Source organism: Sorex araneus, chromosome 2 (genome assembly GCF_027595985.1).
Source record: "Sorex araneus isolate mSorAra2 chromosome 2, mSorAra2.pri, whole genome shotgun sequence".
NCBI lineage: Eukaryota > Metazoa > Chordata > Mammalia > Eulipotyphla > Soricidae > Sorex > Sorex araneus.
The window spans coordinates 50844411-50850410 of record NC_073303.1 but is presented as its reverse complement, the minus strand read 5'-3'; the positions used below and the strand labels follow the sequence as shown (position 1 = coordinate 50850410).

At 66.8% G+C, this 6000-nt stretch overlaps 1 protein-coding gene across 6 annotated transcripts in view; it reads left to right on the top strand.

The window, feature by feature from the left end:
- The first annotated feature begins 281 nt into the window (after window positions 1–281).
- The window catches only part of ADARB1 (adenosine deaminase RNA specific B1), a 36369-nt gene continuing 30650 nt past the window's right edge, over window positions 282–6000 (top strand). For all 6 annotated transcript variants that reach the window (XR_008628434.1, XM_055125032.1, XM_055125028.1 and 3 more), the window contains exon 1: window positions 282–471. The gene's annotated coding sequence lies outside the window, so the exon portion shown is untranslated. The remainder of the gene's footprint in view (window positions 472–6000) is intronic.

Sequence of the window (6000 nt, the reverse complement as noted above, 5' to 3'; positions counted from 1 at the left end):
GCCTGTGCCCAGGGTGCGCCCACGCCCCGCGGGTCCCGGGCGCCCGATGCCCAGATGAGGCGCCCGTGCCCAGGGTGCGCCCGCGCCCCGTGGGTCTGGCGCCCGTGCCCTGATGAGGCGCCCGTGCCCACGGTGCGCCCGCGCCCCGCGGGTCCAGCGCCCGTGCCCAGGTGAGGCTCCGTGCCCAGGGTGCGCCCGCACCCGGCGGTCCGGGCCGGCGGGCGGCGGCGTGCCCGTTGCGTCACGGCGCCGTGCGTGCGCGCCGCGCGGGGCGGGGCGGAGGCTGCGGCCGGGCGGGCGGGCAGGTCGGGCCGCGCTCGCTCGGGGCCGCGCTCGGGGCCGCGCCAGCCCTTGGCCCCCGCGCTGCAGCCCCGGGCTGAGCGGGCGGAGCGGGCGGAGCGGGCGGACGGCGGACGGGGACCGGGCGGAGCCGGAGCGGCGGGCGGAGCCGGCGGAGCGCGGACGGACCCGGTGAGGCTCGGGCTGGGGCGCGGGGCTCGGACCGCGGGGCTGCGGCGTTTATGTAAGCGCCGGGCAGGTGTCGGGCGGCTCCCGTCCGTGCCCACCCGGTGCCCGGGCCGCCGGGACCGGGACTGCGCAAGGAGGGGGCGCCGCACTCCGGGGCGAAACTGCGCTCTGGGGGCTCGGCGCCGGGGACAGCCCCCGTCCTGGTCCGGGCGCGCTGCGCCCCCGGGGAGGGCACGGTGTCCGCGCGGGGCGCGCTGCGCCGCGGGGAGGGGAGAAGAGCGGAGCGGAGCGTGCGTCCGGCTGAGGCTGCGCCCGGGATGGAGCGAGGCAGTGCCCGGGATGGAGCGAAGCAGTGCCCGGGATGGAGCGAGGCTGCGCCTGGGATGGAGCGAAGCTGCGCCCGGGCTAGAGCGAGGCTGCGCCCGGGATGGAGCGAGCCTGCACCCGGGATGGAGCGAAGCTGCGCCCGGGCTAGAGCGAGGCTGCGCCCGGGATGGAGCAGGGATACGTCCGGGATGGAGCGAGGCTGCGCCCGGGCTAGAGCGAGGCTGCTCCCGGGATGGAGCTGGGTTGCCCCCCCCCCCCCCCCCCCCCCCGGGCAGGAGCAGGATGCGTCCGGGATGGAGCGGGGGCTGCGCCCCAGCAGGAGCAGGGATGCGTCTCGTCTCGGGCTGGAGTCGAGCTGAGCCCCGGGATGGAGCGGGGATGCGCCGCGTCCCGTCGGAGGAGCCGACCGCGTGGAAGTTCCCAGGGCGACCCAGCATCTGGACGCCCGGCTCACGTCAGCGTGCGGGAACGGCCCGGGAGGACGGGCCAGGAAAGGTGTAAGATGGACTGTGACGGAAACGTGGCCAGTTTGGGGGTCTGTTCTGATGAGGTTTGCTCTCCGTGTTGGCACCCTGCCTCTGTGAGCCGCTGGGCTGGCGGCTGACAGCGCAGGATCTGCTCTGCAGCCGGCGGGAAGCTGGCGTGGCGGTGGCCAGCCGGAGCCGGGAACCGCCCGGCGCCCGCGTTCTGGGCTTCCGTGCGAGTGTGGGGGACCCTAGGCCCAGCGCATCTTCCCGCGGTGGGGGTGCCCAGAGCAGGCGGAGAGGGGGTGATGAAGCCCTTTGATTAGTCTAGATTTGGGCATGGAGACCCCTTTCCCTGCAGGCCAGCACCAGAGGTGGGGATGTGGGGGAAAGCCCAGCAGAGCCCCCCACCCCAGTCTGGGGAGGGGAAGGGGAGGGCAGGTGTGTGTGTGTGTATGAACAGGGTCCTGGGAGGCCTGTCTGCAGAGGTAGTGGGAAGGTGGCCCACTGCGGGAGGTGGCCGTGAGGTCATCGGCCGTGGGGGAGCGGAGCCTGAGCCTGTAGCAGCCTGCTCTCCTCCGGGCCAGGCCAGGGCCGGGGCTGACTCACCCGGCTGGAAGTTCCGTCGTGGGGTCTGGAGGGAGAGGAACGCGGTGAAGTTCAGTGACTGCGGCCGCCTGTGTGGGGCGCCCTGAAGCCGGCCAGGCTGGCCGTTTCTGGCCGGTTCAGAGGAGTCCCTGTGGATGGACGCTCAGAACCCAGCTGTACCGTGGGCGCTGGAGCAGGGGGCTGGCGGTGCCCCGAGTGTGTGCAGCTCTGTGGTGGCACAGGAGGACGCCACAGCCCGGGGACAGCCCGAGTGCCCACAGCAGAGGCCTCTGTGATGAGACTCCGCAGCAGGCTGAGGTGAGAGGACAGGGCGTGGGGGGAGCACCTCTCACTTCCAGGGTCTGGGCACTGGGGTGTGGACGGGGCAGGCCTCATGGGGGACCAGGCCCCAGCAGCCTCTGAGTTCATCTGCTGCTGGTGGGTGATGCGAGCTCTGAGGGTGCAGATGGCCAGGTGGGGCACGTCCTGGGGACACAGGGACAAGGGACCAGTGGGGTCGTGTCCTTGGGACAACAGGGCTGAGGGGATGGGCTGGGTGGTCACAACCTTGGGGACAGGAGGGATAAGGAGACAGATGGGATTGTGACCTTGGGGATAAGAGGAATGAGGTGGGTGGGGTCATGTCCTTGGGGAGAGAGGGACAAGACAGGTGTGGTCATGTCTTGGGGACAGGAGGGCCAAGGGGATGGGCTGGGTACCCAGCTTCAGGGTGGGGCTGGTGGCTGCTCCTTTGTGCTCTGGGGCTGCTGTTGGGTCCTCCCTGCCCACCTCCTGGGGGTGTTCAGGGGATGTGTCCCTGCTCTACCCACAGTGTGGGGGGTGGTGGGTTGGGGGAGTGGGGCTAGAGCTGCTCTGAGAGGGGACTAGGAGCAAAGCCCAGGGTCATGGTCCCTCTGTGCTGGCAGAAGCTGGTGGTGTTTGGAGGAGCAGGGGTGGGAAGCTGGAGGGGCAGGGATGGGGAGGGAAGGGAATCTGGAGGGCTGAGGTGGGGATGGAGGGGATCTGAAGGGCAGGGGTGGGGAGGGAGAGGAACTGGAGGACTGGGTGGGGAGGGAGGGATTTGGAGGACAGGGGTGGGGAGGAAGGGGAGGAGCGGCAGGGAGGGGAGCTGGAGGGCAGGGGTGAGGAAGGAGGGAGCTGGAGGGCAGGGGTGTCTGTGGTGTGTGTCCTCCAGGAGGGGCCCTGAGAGGCCTTAGGGTCCCTCTCACAGACAGAGGGTGATGAGGTCCATGAGCCGTGCTGGGTGACCATCAGCCTTTCCTGCTGTGGGCAGGCACCTCCTCAACATACACTGCTCAGACAGGACATGGACAGTCCATGACAGTCCACAGACAGTCCATGGACGCTGCACAGACAGGACACGGACAGTTCACGGATGCTGTAGGACAGGACACGGACGCTGCATGGACAGTCCATGGATGCTGCACAGACAGGACACAGACGCTGCATGGACAGTCCATGGATGCTGCATGGACAGGATATGGACAGTCCATGAATACTGCATGGACACTGCACAGACAGTCCACAGACAGTCCATGGACGCTGCACAGACAGGACACAGACGCTGCATGGACAGTCCACAGACGCTGCATAGACAGGACACGGACGCTGCATGGACAGGACACGGACGCTGCATGGACAGTCCACAGATGCTGCATGGACAGGATTTGGACAGTCCATGAATACTGCATGGACACTTCACAGACAGTCCATGGACAGTCCACGGATGCTGTAGGACAGGATATGGACATTCCATGGACAGCCCATGGCTGCTGCACGGACAATCCATGGACACCACACAGGCAGGACATGGACAGTCCACGGGTGCTGCCTGTACCCCACTTGATTTCTGCATCTGAGTGGTGCTTCAGTTTCTCCTGACCAAAGAGCTTAGTGTCGACAGTGTGGACAGTCCATGGACACTGCATGGACAGTACAGGAACATTGCACAAACAGTACACGGACACTGATGAACAATCCACAGACACTGCACAGACATTATGTGGACAATGTGTGGATGCTACACTTACAGTCCGTGGACACTGATGGGCAGCACACGGTCATGCACAGACACTGTGGACAGTACAGAAACATTGCAGGTACAATACATGGACAGTGACAGGACCATCCACAGTCACTGCACAGACCCTGTGTGGACACTGCAGGACAGCCCACGGACACTGTGTGGACAGTTCATGAACACTCATGACCCCGCCAGGATGTAGGCCTGTGGGGCCTGCAGAACCTTGGCCCAGACTGACCCCAGGGACCTGAACCTGCCCTCTGTAGGTCCCTCCACCCTCACAGCACGGCTTTGTTCCCCTTGGGAGCGGCCCTGGGGGAACCTGATTCCACGGACAGCAGTGAGCTGGGTGGGGGCAGTGCAGAGGTTGGACCCCTGGAGGGACGCCTTCCTCTAGCCCCCTATTGTGCCCACGGGGAAGCTGGGGGCCACACCTGCCCCCGACTATCTAGGGTGGCACTTAGTCGAGCTGGACACGGGACCGGGACCACCAGGAGGAGGCCGTAGCCCGACCTGCTGGCCTGGTCACTGCCCTGCCCTGCAGCTCTGCCCCTGGAGCGTGTGTGGGGCCGGGCCGGGGTCAGGCAAGCAGAGGGACAGACGTGGGGTGTGGTCAGGGTGAGTCCACCTGGGGCTGTACCCAGGCTGTGCCCGGAAGTGGGCGGGGGTCTGGCCGGGCAGCAGGACTGCAGGTGCTGGAAACAGGATCCTCTCGTCTTGTTTATTTATTAAAAGTGGAAAAAGTTACTTCAGGCAGGCAGCGTGAGCCCGCCAGGCCCTGACTCTGCCCGTCCCACGGGGGCCAGCGTCTCCCTTCTGCCGGCAGCACTGCTAGGGGCGCCAGGTTCCAGGGGGGCATCTGCTGAAGGGGAGGGATGAGGCCGGGCTCTGAGGGCTCCCCGGGACCTGAGTGCCCAGTGATGAGGGCCAGCCTCTGTCTCCCGGTGCCCGGCCCTGCAGCTCCCCGTGGGGCGACCCTGGCGTGATGCCCACTTGCTCCTGGCACCATAAGAGGCGACGGCCAGGCAGGCCCTGGTGCTCGGGAAGCCATACTGGGCCCCCTGCTGCCCCGCTGTTCAGGGGTCCCGCCCCCGGGCACACTGGGGGGGCCTTAGCCTCTTTCCTCCAGAGCAAGGTGGGTGCTGAGGCATCTGGGGGCATCCTTGATACCTTCTCAGGCTGCCCCACTTTGTCCTGTGGTGGTGTTTCAGGGCGAGGGCACGCGGTCTGCCATGCTGGCACTGTCCACGTGCCTGTGAAGTGTTCCCCAGCAGCTGACACCCTCCCGAGCCAGGGCCTCAGGGAGACCAGCGCCTGGGCTAAAGGGAGCACTGGGGCTTCTTCCTGCTTCCCAGGGCACAGGATGGTGCTGAGGAACACAGGGAGGGGATGGGCACGGGAGGTGATGGGACACAGAGGTGATGGAGGCACGGGAGGTGATGGGCATGGGAGGAGGTAATGGGGCACAGGAGGTGATGGAAGCACGGAGGTGGTGGGCACGGGAGGTGATGGGGGCCGGGAGGTGATGAAGGCATGGGAGGTGATGAAGGCACAGGAGTTGATGGGCACGGGAGGTGATAGGGGCACGGGAGGTGATGGGGGCATGGGAGGTGATAGTCAAGGGAGGTGATAGGGGCACGGGAGGTGATGGGCATGGGAGGTGATGGGACACGGGGAGGTGATGGAGGCACGGGGAGGTGATGGACATGGGAGGTGATGGGGGCATGGGAGGTGATGGGCACGGGAGGTGATGGGGGCCGGGAGGTGATGAAGGCATGGGAGGTGATGAAGGCACAGGAGTTGATGGGCACGGGAGGTGATAGGGGCATGGGAGGTGATGAGGGCATGGGAGGTGATGGTCAAGGGAGGTGATAGGGGCACGGGAGGTGATGGGCACGGGAGGTGATGGGACACGGGGAGGTGATGGAGGCACGGGGAGGTGATGGACATGGGAGGTGATGGGGGCATGGGAGGTGATGGGCACGGGAGGTGATGGGGGCATGGGGAGGTGATGGACATGGGAGGTGATGGGGGCATGGGAGGTGATGGGCACGGGAGGTGATGGGGGCACGGGAGGTGATAGGGGCATGGGAGGTGATGAGGGCATGG